Source organism: Dermacentor variabilis, chromosome 5 (genome assembly GCF_050947875.1).
Source record: "Dermacentor variabilis isolate Ectoservices chromosome 5, ASM5094787v1, whole genome shotgun sequence".
Lineage (NCBI taxonomy): Eukaryota > Metazoa > Arthropoda > Arachnida > Ixodida > Ixodidae > Dermacentor > Dermacentor variabilis.
In genome coordinates this window covers 193,679,395-193,695,844 of record NC_134572.1, presented here as the reverse complement: position 1 = coordinate 193,695,844, position 16,450 = coordinate 193,679,395, and the positions used below count along the sequence as shown (strand labels likewise).

Sequence of the window (16,450 nt, the reverse complement as noted above, 5' to 3'; positions counted from 1 at the left end):
CGATTATTGACAATTATTTCTCTTCTTTGCTGTCTGTTATGTTACTCTATAGACCGTTTTTTCATGGGCGCCGCCATATTGCTATGCAGTGGTGCCATCTATGGGCAGTCGGCATGCTTGCTTGGGCGAGTGCTCCATTTTTCATGGCAGGTATATGCTCGGCAGTAGTTTCTGGCATTTGTTTTCACGCTTGTGTGGTCTATTTAGTATGACGTGGCGTCTTCTACGTGGAAAATGGTTCTGTGAGACTTACTGAAGTTGTTTAAGTCGGTATGGCTGGAATTTCTGCTGGCATTCAGGCAGACAGAGCACGCAGCGTGATGTGCGTGCGCATGTTTGAGCCTACAATCAGCCTCGGAGATTAATCGTGCATTTCTGAAAGTTCCATTCACTAATGTGACTTTATTGCACTATTATTCTCTAGTTCTAAGTTGCGGTTTAGCAGCAATGAAACATACACGATGATCGTAACAGCATGGTTAACTTTCTACTACGATAGTCCTGAGCTGTGCTGTTATACTTTGACAAGCGTTCAAACTGTTAGCTGCAGATTACATTGCGTGACTACTTGGTTCTGTGGATGAAGTTTCCACTCATGAATAAAATAGTTTTGGTTAGTAATAACAGCATACTTTGCAGTGTGAACTATACTTGTCCAGCAAAGCGACCGCTTACGAACTGTGCGAGCATCCTAAGCAGTGGTAGGTGCTGGATTACAGATATCTTTGTTCTATACAGTGCATGGTCTAAGCATGCAGCATCAATGTTTATAGATCTATAAACGTTGTGCGTCGTGACCATGCGAGGTCGTACTGTGGCGTTAGCTCATTTTTTTTTCTTTTTCGAGAAAGAGGATGATAACTGAACTTTTTTTTTTTCGGTTGTGTTCGTTCTGTTCTCTGTGACGCACTCACATGTATTACGAAAATTTGGTCCTCAAAAATAGCCATCACATTCTCTTTATGTGATCCATCTCGGATATTATGGCTTTACAGGCAAAAAGGCAATGCCGAAGCACACAGCTTATATATGTATTATGCTGGTTCACCAGCCGCAGTGATCACTGTGTTGAGCAGCGACATCGGCCTCATGCAGGGGGCTAGCACAGACATATAGTGATATCAAGCCTGCTAGACTTGAAATACCTCGGAAGGATGCTGGTGTATCACTAATATTTGATAGCACATGCCGCTTAGACGTTTCGTTGTTGCCTTAGGTTGGCTGTACACTACCATGCAGTCTTATGTTTTAGTCCCTACGCCAAGCAATCAGCTAGTGAGCAGATTTACCATTTCATGCTGGTAATACAGAGACGGCGGTTCTCTTCGTTGAATTGAAACTGATATACGCAAAATAGTTCACAACACATACACACACACCGCGGCTGATAATGCGCGTTGCGTGCTTGCGCCCCCAAGACATATTTCCGCGTACTGTAGTTACCAATGCACCAAAAGATTCCCTGACGACCTTATATGAATGGACATCACGTAAATTTCACAAAGTACGATCTAAAACATCTCGAAATCGTTCCGCAGCACCCGACAGCAATACTTTCAAGCAGCGCCGCACCGCATCGCACAAGCCAGAGAGGAGGAAAGGCTCGCCGTGCACCAATGCCACCTAGAGGAAATTCTAGGTGACATTGTACGCACCCTTTCCTCCTCGCCCGATGAAAAGGTCTATATCCGTGTAATTGTTGCTATAGAGCAACGTCAGTTGAATTGGGCATACATTCTGTAGATTTTCTGTATGAATGCCTATCATGACAACCTTACTAATTGGCTTGAATCAGTAAAAAATAAAGCCATGCACTTGATGTTATCATCACATTATTTGAGCGTATCCTCCACAAATTCTGCATCTGTGGACAAGTTGCTCAGTCGTCTTTCTTTAGCTCTCGTTACCATTTGCCTGATTGTGCTGACAGGTTCTCTGTCTTCCTTCTTTTCCAACACTGCGCAACCTTTCTGTTGATGGCTCGCAGTGTTTGTTGCATCATATTTGAAAACAAAAGAACAGTAATGAGCTTAACGGACTAACTGACACATGGGAAAATTTTAAGACTACCTTTGAAGCGCAGTTTGGTGAGAGACTTACGCTCCTTCAGTGGTAGCATTCCAGATGTTGCTGGCCACGAGCCCAACCAGCGTCGCCATACTCGTCAGCCTTTGTCAGAACTTTGATGAACTGCTCCACAAATGCACCATTGCTTGCCAAAATGTACCCCAGGCTTATTCTATCTCGGTCATAGCTGTTGCCGCTGACCCCTCCTTGCTCTTTTATCACATAAAAAGTTTCATTAGAGAGGAGGTAGCCCGCTAGCTCTCACTGCTGCCTCATAGCCAGAAGCCTGTTGCAACTGTGAGGCTGGTCCTGCAGTAATCCATCTGCACCCACATTTCCAAGACTATTCCTGACGCTCCTATCATTCACTCACCAACTAATGTGACTGCACTGCTATTCTATGCCGATTACCCTCTGTGCCTCCTAACTCCACCGCTCAACTGCACAACAGTGGTAGCACAACCCCCTCCGGGATTTTCCTTCTCATCGCCCATATGTCCAGCCCCACTCCCAAGCCCACATCTATCAAGACCCTCCAAATTTTCACAGGCCTGTGGGCCTATTTTCGTCATTTCTTGCACAATTTTGTGACCATCATCACACCTTTGACAAATATGCTCGCTGTCAGCTGGGGCATTTTCGCTTGGTCATCTGAATGTGCTGGAGCCTTTGCGCAGTTGCGTCGTCTGTTGACCTCTCCACTGATTCGTCGACATTACGACCCAACTGCGCCCACGGAAGTTCACACTGATGCGAGCAGCATTGGCCTTGGTGCAGTCTTGGCACAACGGAAAGCTGCCTATGATGAATACATCTCGCTTATGTGGGCCATGCCCTTAAGAAGGCAGAGTTGAGAAGGAATGCCTAGCGATCATCTGGGCACAGGGCAAGTTTTGCCCTTACATTTAGGCCATCCTTTCGACATCATAACTGACCACCATGTCCTTTGCTGGCTTTCTTCCTTGAAAGACCCATTGGGATGCTTCAGCCATTAGGCGCTTCGCTTACAAGAATAGGATATTCATGTTGTACACCGTCCCGGTTGAAACCATGCTCACGCGCTCTCCTCTTCACCGATGACACCCGATGTGGCTTCTCTGTCAGCTTCTTCGATTGTCCTATCACTGCTGACCGCCACTCATATGCTTTCCCGGCAGCGCCAGGACCCATTGCTTGCCTTGCTTCTTGGCTGCCTTGCCGCTCCCTCTGTCACTCCTTTTACATGGGTGCTACGCCACCAGCAACCCACTTTTTGTGCGAGACAATATCCTCTATTGCGGTGGCTATATGCCCGACGGTTGAAAATGGCTAATGGCTATCCCTAGTCATATGCGCTCCAATATCTGCATGTATTTCTATGCCGATCCCCAGATGGCTCACCCCGGCGTCCTAAACACCTAGACACGGCTGCGTCAGCAGTATTACTGGTGCAGAATGTATAGTTTTGCTCAGAAGTGTGCCCAGTCCTGCACCACCCGTCAACAAACCAAAGCCTCTCCACAGCACCCTAGTGGTGCATCGCAGCTGTTACCATGCTTGGCTTGACCATTTCATTGTGTTGGCATCGACTTCTATAACCTATTTCCATGCAGTGAGTGTGGAAATCGATGGATAATTGTAGGCATCGATCATCTGACATGCTATGTTGAGACAATGGCCCATCCTGCAGTGACCACCCGCAAAGTTGCTTTTTGTTTGTTCTCTACAACTTCGTTCTTCGCCACAGTGCTCCTTGAGAACTGCTAAGTGATAGCGGTCATGCCTTCATGTTGGAAGTCGTCCAAGCCCTTCTTGCCGAGTGTAAAATAATTAACAGGAAATCGACTGCATATCACCCACAAACTAATGATCTGACTGAGCGATTCAGTGGCACACTTGGCGACATGTTGAGTCTGTATGTCTTGTCCGACCACACTATTCGGGACACCGTGCTCCCGTTCATTACATTCGCTCGCCACACCGCAATGCAAGTGACTACAGGCTTTCCCCCCCTTTTCCTCTTACAGGGACTTGAGCCTTCATTTCTATTGGATGCTCTGCTGCCATACCGACCTGATGATTCCGAGTGCACTACAATTTCAGAAGTTGCCCGGTACGCTGAAGATTGCTGCCAGTTGGCTCATTCACTAATAAGCGAGGATCAAGGGCGTCAGAAGGCACAACATAATGGCAGTAATCGGCCTGCACCCACATTCGCTACCGGTTCTCTTTTTTTGGCTCTGGATGCCACCTCATCGCTCTGGCCTCTCTTCTTGACTTCTTGCACGATATCATGGTCCGTACGGTATCATGAATGCCACATCACCTGTAAACTACATCGTCGAGCCTCTCACACCTCAGCCAGATTTGTGTCATAGTGGGCGCGAGAGAGTGCATGCTAGCTGCCTGAAGCCATGCCTCCTTGTCTTTCCTGCTCCCTGAAACATCAGGATGGCTGCACTTCACCCTCGGGGCCAATGTAACAAAGCAGATGCTTCCCTTGCTGTAGTGTCTGTGGCACGTTGAGAAAGAAAAAGAAATCCTGTGCCACGATTTGTGCAAGAATCTCTGGCTAAGACTACAGTGCCGTCAAGCAGGTATTGTTTTATAATAGACCTCGTTATACTGTTTATCTTCTTCACTCACAATTTTAACTGCAGGGGTTCTGTAACCTGTGCCCTTTCAGTGATTATTTTTACTTTTTTGTGCCTTTCTAGGCTCTCCACTGTGGGGCTATTGTAGGCCCACTGTGGGTCCTGTTGGGCCATTGGGGTTTTAACTAAACAAGTATAAATTGGGGGGGTTCCACTCTGCGTGCGGCTAGGGCTGAAGGCGAGCTCCGGATCTAGCCCCACGCAGTCGCTTCGTGGTACTCCCAACCCGTAGCGCGGGAATCGCGGCTATGCTGGGTTCCAACGAATAAGGCAACCAGCGGTGTCAACAGTAATAACGTTTATTGCTATTAGCAATAGCGAACACTCGCAGAGGGACGTCCTCTCAGTAATAGTAGTAAATAGGCTTGCCTCGTTGTCTGGGTGGGTCAGACAAACGAGGTCACTCACGGGATGCGGCAGGTGCTTTCGTCCAGACGGTCCAGGTGTCGGCTTCCCAAGAGAGAGCGTCTCCCCCGGTGGCGCGCTTTTATGCCTTTTTACCTTTTTGCGAGGGCAAGTCCCCCTCGCCCGCCGGATACGTTTCCCTTTCCCGTGAGCCGCGTGTGGGGAGAGGGGTACGTGCGTCACAAGAGCGACGGAGAAAGGGAGGGCGCGTAGTGCCTCTCTCCCTTGTTTACGCCGGCCCGACCCGTCGGCCATGTGCGAACGGGACGACGCGGGTACGCGGGAGGAAATGGAGGCGGGCGCTCCCCACATCCTCCTCCCCTTAAGGAGGCCCTCGGACGCAAAGAGTCAGACGCCGCTTTATTTGTCAAGAATGGCCCAGAAGCCGGTCTCCATCTCCTGGGGCTCCTCCGCCGCCTCCCTGTTGTCGCTGTCGGCTACCACCGCAGCATCTTCGCTCGCTGTGCCAGCCGTTGTCTTCGCGGCTGGCTGCTCCGCTGCTGGTGGTTCCGCCGCTGGCTGCTCCGCTGCTGGTGGCTCCGCTGCTGGCTGATTTGCTGTCCCAGCAGCAGTGCCTCGGTGTCCGGTCGCCACGTGGAGCAGCCATTCCGCAAACTCGTTCTCGCGGGCCGCTCAGGCCAGCATGGCCTGGACCGCTCCGTTTGGTGGTCGTGGCTGCGGCGGTGGCGTACTGGTTCCTCTCGTCCGGAGCCAGTGCAGGGCCCCTCGGTTGTGGCTCTTGTGGAAGCGGATCGTGCCACAGCCGCACAGCCTTGTACCCGCCGGCAGGGGCAGGCAGGCGCCCTCCGCCCTCCGGTCGGCATCGCGTAGAGTCTGGCCCTGGAAGAGCCGGAACAGCCGTTCCGGAGGCGTTCCGATTTGGGCCCTCTCCTGCCGGCTCCAGGGTCGGTCGGATACGTATGCGGCTGGTGGGTCAACATCGTCCTGTGACGTCCAGGTAGCCACGTCCCGGGTGCCGCGGCTTGGTTGCCTGGGGTTCATTGTGCTGGGTTCCCTTGGTGGCCTTGACTGGGCCTCGGACGGAGAGGTCAGGCGGCGAGGTGATGGGTCCCCGAGGAAACGGTGACGTCGTCCGCGATGGGCTGGCCCTGCGGGCGTCCGGGGTGAGGCCTGGCGACCCCCCTGGTGGGTCGAGGGCCCTCGAGGGGACACCTCAAATGGTGGGTGTCCCGCCGCCGAGACGACTCGGCGGCGCTTAGAGTTGGCATCATTATCCATCTGCGCGGTAGAAGTCGGCACAGATAAAGTTAACACTCGCATTGTGCGTAACACCTTGTACTCCGCCGGAAACATCAAACGGGCCCCGCAGTGCCGGAGGGTTTCCTCTTGCTATGCAAGTTGTAGCACGGCGGCGGGCTCGTCGTTCAGTTCTGGCTGCTCTATCTCACCGACCGTCGTTGAAGAAGGGTCTGGTTTTCATCCCACTGCTCATCACGCGGCACGTAGCGTTTCAGGTCGCATACATGTACCGCCCGCCGATCGGCTTTCCTTTCATGTTCTCGAGCCGGTAAACGAGCGAGGAAACCTTCTCTCGCACTTGATACGGCCCAGTCCACTTCGGCGCCAGCGAGGCAGCGAAGTGTTGCTAGAATCGCTGAGAACGTGCTGGCGTCGAAGCACCAGATCGCCCATTTCGTAGAGGATGTTCCGATGTGAGCGGTCGTACTGCGCCTTCTGTTGTGCCCTAGCAGTGCGAAGATTACGGCGTGCTTTGTGTAAAGCTTCTGTCATCTTGGCACGTAGGTGTGTCGCGTATTCAGCTCGTGCTGCTGGCGCGACCGATATTCCACTGCGATCCGCGAGAACTCTATCCATCGGATTCGGCAGCTCTCTCCCCAGGTTGAGAGAAGAAGGCACATACCCAGTCGAGTGGTTCACTGTCAATCGTAATGCAAACCCGATCTCTGGAAGGTAGGTATCCCAGTCCTTATGTCTTTCAGAGAACGCGACAAGCATGTGCTTAATGTTGCGATTGTGAGCGTTCAGTGGGGTTCGACTGAGCATGATAAGCTGTCATTTTCTTTTGCTTAATGCCAAGTGCAGCGCACGAGTCGACAAAAACCTTCGCGGTGAAGTAGGACGCACTGTCCGTTATCAACTGCTCCGGAAAGCCAAATCTAGTGAGAACCTTGATCAACTTATCCATGATCACTCGTGCCGTCAGTTTTCGCAAAGGGAAAAGTTCGACCCATTTACTGAAGTGATCTGTGACTACAAGCAAGAATTTGTTCCTGCTCGGTGTGGTGGGATACGGTCCCATGACGTCACACGCCGCGATTTGCCAGGAAGTCTGGCTGTCGATAGGCTGCATGAGGCCAGGAGGTCGTCCACCTTGGGGCTTCACGCTTTGGCACACATGACATGCGCGGGCGTAGCGCATCACGTCCCGTTTCATGCCTGGCCAGGTAGCGAGACGACACAACTTAACGCAAGTCTTGGGGCCGCTCGCGTGCCCAGCTATGCACGAGTCGTGAAAGTAGCGTAGCAGTGCTCCTCGCAACGCGCACGGTATCACCACCTTAAACTCCTCACTTGTGTCGTCCTCGGTGCGAATATACCTTAGCAGGACGCCGTCGGAATTCAGCAGATAAGAATCCAGCGCACTCACAGCATTACCAACTGATCCCGAGCGCTTAGCACCGACAGCAATACCAGCTGCTTCCATGTGTGCGGCGGCCGCGCCACCCTGCTCCCGGAGCTCGTCGAGCACTTTTCGACAAAACGGGTCCTTCTGCTGAGCCTCGAACAGCTCCTCTCTGATGAAGACGACTCCTGTGGAACCGACAACATCTACGTGGTTCACGCTCTCACCCAGGATGGACGGTTGTTCCGCGTCCCTTACTTGGGCCTCTCCATCGCCTCGGACTGGCGCTCGCGAAAGTGCGTCAGCTGCGGCATTATGTTTTCCTTTGCGGTAGCGCACGGTGAAGTCGTAATGCTGCAGCAGCAGTGCCCAACGCGCCAGGCGGCCACTCGGCTCGCTCAAGCGCCTCAACCAAGTGAGAGCCATGTGGTCAGTCTCAATCTTGAATGCCACTCCATTGATGTAATAGTCGAACTTTCGCAGAGTGAAAACTATCGCGAGGCACTCCTTCTCTGTCACCGAGTAGTTCCTTTCGGCCGGCGTCAACGAACGACTCGCGAACGCAACCGGTCGGTGAGTGCCTCCGTGCTCCTGAAGCAAAATTGCACCTAAGCCTGGGTCGCTTGCGTCTGTTTGAATCACAAACTCCCTATTCAAATCGGGCAGCTGCAGTTTGGCCATGTCAGCGAGCACCTTCGTGAGGCCACGCAGTGCCGGCTCCTGCTCCTGACCCCAAGTCCACCGTTCGTCTTTCCTCAAGAGCTTCGTCAAAGGCGCTTGCACTGCCGTACAGTCTGGAATGAATTGGCGATAAAAGTTCACCAATCCCAGAAAGTGCCTCAGTTCGCCGATATCTTTCAGCGACGGGTACCTCAGTATAGCCTGGAGCTTATCCTCACTCGGCAGGATGCGGCCGTTGTCCAGCGTGAATCCCAACAGCGCTATTCTGCTCACAGCTATCTGAGCTTTGTTCGGGTTCAGCGTGATACCTGCGGACCTCAGCCTCTCTAGGACGTCTCTCAAGTGGCGCAAATGCTCCTCGAATGTTTTCGAATGAACCACTATGTCGTCCAGATATGCGAGGGCATGTTGCCACTTCGCATCTCCTAGCACTCGGTCCATCAACCTTTGATAAGTAGCGGGAGCTCCGACCAAACCAAAAGACATTCTCTTAAATTGAAAGAGCCCCCGGTGACAAGTGAAAGCTGTTTTCTCTTTGTCACGCTCGTCCATGTCGACCTGAAAGCATCCACGACTAGCATCGAGCCTCGTAAAGTACTTCGCCCCACCTAGGTTAGACACTAAAGAGGGAATGGGGAGGGCAGAGGGTACGCATCCTTCTTTGTGACCTCATTCAGCCTGCGGTAGTCTACACAAACGCGATAGCTATCGTCCTTCTTCGGGACTAGAACTACCGGGAAGCCCCATGGGCTGTTCGACCTTTCCACCACGCCTGTGTCGATGAGTTCGTCTAAGGTGCTATCAAGTGCTTTCCGCTTAGTCAAGCTAATCGGCCGAGGATTGCATTTCCATGGTGCAGCGTCACCCATGTATCCTGTGCCTGACTAGCGTAGTACGGCCCGGACGGTCAGTGAAAATCGGGTCGTATTCGTACAACAGCGACGACAGTCGTGCCCGTTCTCTCTCTGGCATATTGACCTCTGACAAAAACGGGTGCGTTACTCCTCGCAGAACAGTGGCGCACTGTTGTGCCACCGTGTCTCTCTCCTCGCCTGCGCCGATTACGGTTCGCTCGCTTGGCTGTGGCCGGGTGTGGCCCACTCGCGCCGCGCCCGGAGGCTGGCGTGTCTCCGCTGCCACAGGCGCTTTTGCGAAAAGCTTTAAAGCACCCGTTCCGTTCTCTCGGTAACCTCCGTTGCCGATGTCTATTACAATGCCCGACTTGACGAGAAAGTCTCGACCCAAAATAACAGGCACTGATAAACCCGGGAGATGTACGAAGCGTTGTCGCCTGATGCGTTTCTCCCAACGGATCACTAACCTAGCTGCACCGCTCGATTGTGCTGTGCCGGAAGCAAGTCGGAAGGTGGTGTCATTATCTCTCAAGCGGATATTGTTCTCACAGAGATGATGCAACACCGCGTCACCAAATAATGAAGCGCTTGCTCCGGTATCCAATAATGCAGCGAATTTCTTTCGGGCTATCGTTAGCTCGATGAACGGCGCCTGCGAGTCCGCAACACCTACGCGACAAGCCGAAGGTGCAAGTAACTCGATACCACCGGCTATGTTCGACATCGCCGCATGGGACCCAAGGTGGATCACCGGCGGCCTCGCCTGTTTCCCGAGCCACGCGCTCGGCCTCGGCCCGGCGAGCGGCCTCGGTGGCCTGGGCAGCCGTCGCTCCATTCGGGCCCGCCGTAGCTTCCTTGAACTTCGTTCGGCGTGTGCCGCTCCTCCAGTCTCGCATTGGCCTCTCGTTCCTGTCACGGTGCGCTGAGTGCGGCATTAGTCGGTGCTGTTCTCAGCGCGTAGGTGTACGGGTACAAAGCGCGGTCTGATAACTCCCAACTACGCTGGACCTGCTGCTCCGCGAACGATGCCGACGCGTCGACTCTAGACGAGTGGAAAGTGATCGCGCCGCCGTTCCACGTGCAGCGAGGCTCGAGTGACAGCGCCGCGGGTTGAGGCGGGCGGTATGCTCGCGCCGCGAGAATGTCTCCCTGGATGCGCTTCGCCTCGGCGGCGAGTTCGTCTAGGTCTCTAAACCTACGCCCTCTGAAATAGGCCGCGAAAGTGGGGTGCGCCTGCCGTGTGACGCGCTCAACTTTCTCTTCATCGGTGGTGAGAGGGTTCGCGAGGCGATAAAGTTCGTCCATAGCTCGAACATATTCCAGCAGGGACTCGTCCGGATGCTGGGTACGAAGCTCCAGCTCTCTCCTCAAACGCCACTCGTAATTGGCCGAAAGAAATTCTTAGCGGAAGTTCGCGCGGAACTCTTCTACTGTGTGGCGTCAGTGTCCGGTCAGTCAGAACCATCGAGCCGCCTGGTTGGTCAGTGAAACCGGGATCACGCGTGCGACTAGTACGGCGTCTGAAAGCCCGGTTGCCTGCTGGTAATACAGCAGACGGTCAAGGTACTCACTTGCACTCGTGCGATCGTGGTACCCACTGTAGGTAGGCATGTCTACCTTAATCCGTGGTCACTCGCTCTGCGACGAGGCCTGCATTGTGCCTTGCAGGGCGCCAGCTAAGCTCTGCATGATTTGCAACGCATTTTGCAGCATTGCCTCGCTAGACGGCAAACTCTCGCCCAAAGGGCCGGATGCCTCCGTCGTCGGGGTTGAGTTATTTAGTGGCATGTGTGCCTCTGTGTCCGCATTGCGATGCGGCGAGGGGCTCGACGTGGTACGCCTCGTATTGGGGTTAACCTCTGCCCACGTGGCATTTGCGCCAGCCTGACTGTTCCACGTGAAACACTCAAAACCAAAGCTGCTGGTTTGTTCAGCAGCTGCCGCCGCGTTAGCAATAGGCTGCTGACTTTGTGTCGCTACATTTGACAACGTGAACAAATCTGAGAGGTCAGACAAGCCAGCCGCCATTGTTCGCTGAAACATGGGTATTCCTAGCGCCAACACACACCAGAAGACTCGCCGTGTTGCTGAATGCGATCCACGTTGGTAGCGCCAAATGTGGGGGTTCCACTCTGCGTGCGGCTAGGGCTGAAGGCGAGCTCCGGATCTAGCCCCACGCAGTCGCTTCGTGGTACTCCCAACCCGTAGCATGGGAATCGCGGCTACGCCGGGTTCCAACGAATAAGGCAACCAGCGGTGTCAACGGTAATAACGTTTATTGCTATTAGCAATAGCGAACACTCGCAGAGGGACGTCCTCTCAGTAATAGTAGTAAATAGGCTTGCCTCGTCCTCTGGGTGGGTCAGACAAACGAGGTCACTCACCGGATGCGGCAGGTGCTTTCGTCCAGGCGGTCCAGGTATCGGCGTCCCAAGAGAGAGCATCTCCCCCGGTGGCGCGCTTTTATGCCTTTTTACCTTTTTGCGACAGGAAGTCCCCCTCGCCCGCCGGATACGTTTCCCTTTCCCGTGAGCCGCGTGTGGGGAGAGGGGTACGTGCGTCACAAGAGCAACAGAGAAAGGGAGGGCGCGTAGTGCCTCTCTCCCTTGTCTACGCCGGCCCGACCCGTCAGCCACGTGCGAACGGGACGACACGGGTACGCGGGAGGAAATGGAGGCGGGTGCTCCCCGCAAAACAAAAAAAGAAAAATAATAATACCAGGAGCACAACATTCATGTAGTCAAATAAGAGAGGTCCCACAGCAGCATCACTTCATCAGCTTCACTAGAGGCGACAATGTCTCCTGTTATTCAGCACTCTTGCCTGGTAATGACCATTCTTTTTGCACAATTTCCATGTAAACATGTGACGTGAACAAGCTCAGTTAGCTATCCTTTTGTGCTTCAAGGATGCAGCCATCTTTGGAGTTCGAACTTGCTTTGTTAGCTTGAAAATGAGTAGTGTGAACAGGGACTTGAGCAAGTGTGTGTTATAGGCCATAGTACCATGGACGCTTGCTCTGGCATCCCAATAAAGTTATGGCGGAGAGATGGATGTATGTATGTATGAGTGTTCCCTTTGTAACGGGGTGGTGGGTGGCACCACCAAGGTCTTGTTATTATATTGCCTAATGTCCTACCTATCTTACAAAAAAAAAATTAAAAGGAAGAAAGAAACCACAAGGAATTCCTATAACCAAACTTTCTGAATCCCTATTGGGAACTTTGTTTTTGTACATCTCTGTTGTTTGTCGTTTCCCTACTTTTCTTCCACTAATTTACCAATCACCTCTTACTAATCTCTATTGCAAACATGTTTACTTTCCCCTGCTCTCGCTGAACTTAAGAGCTTCAAGGAGGCCAGAGGTGCCTAAGACCACTGGGCAATATCTTCACATTCTAATAAGACGTGCTTCATCGTTTCCCTAGCTTTACCGCAGCAAGCACTTGCTTCTTCTTCCTTCTTATATCTTGCTTTATAGGTATGTGTTCTAAGGCATCCTGATCTCGCTTCAAAAACTAATGAGCTTCCTTTTGCATTATCATAAGTGGTTTCTTTCCCGATTTCGTTTTTTCCTCTTAAGTAGTTGCTCATAGCTGGTCTCTTTTCTATTGCCACCACCCATGGGATTATCTCAGCCTCTCTGAATTTCTGCTTTATGTTCTTTGTTGCCATGTTGCTCACCATACTGGTCGCATACTTGCTGGTAAGCTTCCTGGTTCTTTTCCTCCACTGTGAGTCAATGTTTTTCTGTACAAATATCTGGACACTCCGCCAGCCCATATCACCCTGCACAGCTTCATTTGTAGTCCTTCCGTAAACAACCGCGTTTCCAAATGTAAGTCCTGGAATCATATTACACCTTTCAACATACCCCGGAGCACCTTGTACCTATTGTATCCCCATAGCGCTCTGGCTTTCATTATGGCCGCATTTCTCTTTCCTTTTACTGATAGTTTTTTCCTGTGTTTCCACATCTATTGCTTTCATGTATGTATATACCAAGGTATTTATATTCTTTTACACAAGGTATTTCCTGGCCCTGTGTTGCCACTGTTTGTTCACTGTTTTCATTGAATACCATAACACCTGATTTTCTAATGCTAAATTTCAGACCTAAATTTTCACCTTCCTGTCCACAGATATTAGCCAGGTGTTGCATATCACTTTGCTTGTTAGCTGGCAACACAAAGTCATCCGCATGAAACAAACCTGGAAGCTGCTGCTTTACTACTGTGCCTGCCTGTTTGTATGAGAGATTAAACCCAATATCACGTCCCTGTAGCGCCTTTTCTATCCTCACCATGTATATCATAAACAGCAGTGGGGATAGAGGGCATCCCTGCCTCAGTCCCTTGTTGATATCAACTGTAAACAGTATTTTCTAGGTAAATTTCTCTCAAAAGCAGTATACAATCATCGCCTAAGCCTTCCCCTTCGAGAGTATCCCACAAAATATTGCTGTCTACGTTGTCCTGCACTCCTGTAATGTCTAAAAAAAAAGTCACATATATTGGTCTCCTTTCTACTCATTTCAGTACACTGAGCAAGGACAAACAAGTTATCATCCAGGCGCCTACCAATCCTGAAGCCATTTTGAAGTTCTCCACTCAATGCTATTATTCTCTGCCCATGCTTGCAGCTTTAATTTAATTTCCTGCATTGCCAACCTGTATATTACCGATGTAAAGGCCAATGGTCTATATGAGTTATTTCTATCTTTTCCCCCTTACGTTTATAAATTAAATTCATTCTACTTTGTCGCTAACTTTCTGGTATTCGTCTATCTTTTAAAGTTATTTTCTACTGCTTTCACCAGAGCTTCCTTACTTTTTGGCCCTAGTTCATTAATCAGCCTAATGGGATCCTTGTCTAGCCCTGTGGATGTGTGCTTAGGAATTTTCTCTTCGGCTTTCTTTTAGTTTAAATTGGTCAGCACTAGCTTCTTTTCCCCATCTAGTTCTTTTTCACGCTCTTTTTTTTTCTTTAAATACAACCTCATCATTGCCTTGGAAAGATTCGGCAGTTATTTTTCGGATGTAAGTTTATGTTGCGTCCCCTTCCAGTTTGTTTCCATCTTTGTCTAGGATATATTCTTGTATTGTTCCGGACTTCCTCAGTAATATGTTTATGTGGTTCCAGAATATTCTAGGTGCTGCCTTCCTTTTCTCACTTATTTCTGACAGCCAACGTTCACTTTCACTTTTTATCTTTACTTGAACCAGTATTTGAACCATGTATTTTGTCTCCCGGTATATTTTCTATTTTCTGTCTGGGGCAACTGCACTTTCTTGCCTGCCTGCGCTCTCGTGATGCTTTCTGTCGTTCGGCGATCGCTTGCCACGTCTCCCTGTACCACCAGGTTTTCGGTTTCTTTTTTCCTTTCCAACAAGCATGTGGCTTCTCTTTCCGTATTTCTGTCATTATTACAGTTAGAAGCTCACTATATTCCCACTCTTTGCTTGGCCATTTGCCAAGTTATTGCTGTACTCTTGTGTCTATATTTGTTATTCGTTCAGCTTTCAAATTTGGGCTCGCCATTTTGCGCTCCTTGCTCTCTTTCCTAACTACATGTCCCATTTTCAAAATGATGTGTTTATGATCACTCCCTATGCTTCCTTGTCAATGACCGTTTCCCTCAACTCATCGTGAATTCCTTTTGCCAGGGCGTATGATGCCGATGCACCGTCTGTCGGTCCTGTCGGCTCTCTGGAGAAGGGGTGGAGGTGCACGGTGCTCAAAAACCGTGACAGTTTGCTTGCCAGAGCACATCGCGCCCTAACCAACCCGAGCTTTGCCTCCCAAGGTCACGCACATACACACGCATTCCACATGTGAGCGAAATGGACACTTTGCAAAAAAGCTGCTGTGCATGTGCAAGTGCGCTGCTCGTGAACCACCCCTATGCAGCTGCAAAGCTAGCAGACAGCTCCCCACCTGGGTGGCGGGCATTCCGGCGTGCTCTGTCAAGCTCTCGTGCCCATGTTTCTGAAGGACATGCCAGCGCACTGCGTCGTGTATGGATGTACGAATTATTACGGCAAGAATAACGACTATGTTTTGGTTTGCATCCGAGTAGCGGTACCCACTAAAGATAGCGTCGTGGGTGAACGACGTAAAGAGGCTGACTCTGGACCCTATGTGGCAGCCAAACGGTCACTTAGCCCTTTGAGGGTCGATTTTTTTCGGCATATGCGACCGCCCAGGGTCGATTATTTTATTGCATATTTCGATTCTTCTTAGGGACTTATTTCGAAAAAAATTTGCTGCAACTTTTTTAGGGTGACCGTAAAGTGAGAAAAAAATATTTTGAGTTGGTATATATGTACTCTTCATTCATGAATAACAACAATAAAAAAGGAAATAAAATTGTATGAATTAAAACTTTGATGCATTTTTATACACATAGTTCAAGGCCTTGAAAATGCGCACACGAGAATATTTCGCAAGACTCAAATGTCCCTGCTTTTACACTAATATCTAATATGTACATCCATAGCGTAATCGAACTGCGTAGGTGCGCGCACTCAAGAAAACTGTGTGGTTATGTGCCCGTCAAAAAAGCAGGTGTGACAAACTTCTGCTAATCTTCATCTTATCGCCAACCAGAGGCAATTAGTTTTCGCGAATGTCAAAAAAAAAAAAAAAGAAAGAAAAGCAACAGAAACGCATGCACTGCGGCATCCTTCCTATGCGCACACCTGTGTGCACTAAACAAGCGAGAAAGAGGCAGTTAGTAACGAGATAGCCATCAGTTTTGCAAGCGCAAGAAGTCAGAACCGCCCGCGAAAACAAAACCCAAACCGCCACCCGCCTGCACGTGCGCCAGTACGCGAGCGGTACTATATAGAAGTGCGGGAGCGAACTAGCGCTAAAACGAGCCATGCAATGAAAACCAAGAGAGGGAGGTGCGCGAAAAAAATTGCCTGTATTCCCACATAGTGGCAGCACATGACAGAAAAGAAAATGTTAGGAAATTGGCGCGCTTTTTAAACGTACAGACGCCACCATAAATATATGGCGTCGATCATTTTTAGACTTGTTCGCGGCGCTGTATATTTACGTCATTGACCCTCAAAGGGTTAAGGATTTGCAGTGAGCACTTTATAACAGGTATACGGCATGAATTTTGGCTTGTAGTGAGTCCTTTGTATTAATATTTGTTCTTCTTCAATTTTGGGCCAGCCTTCTAGCGTTTCTTCGGC

General features: G+C 50.5%; 1 protein-coding gene across 3 annotated transcripts in view; it reads left to right on the top strand.

Annotated features, from left to right (window-relative positions):
* Positions 1 to 16,450, top strand: part of pyd (zonula occludens-like protein polychaetoid) — a 468,585-nt gene that overhangs the window by 131,536 nt on the left and 320,599 nt on the right. The window lies entirely within an intron of this gene.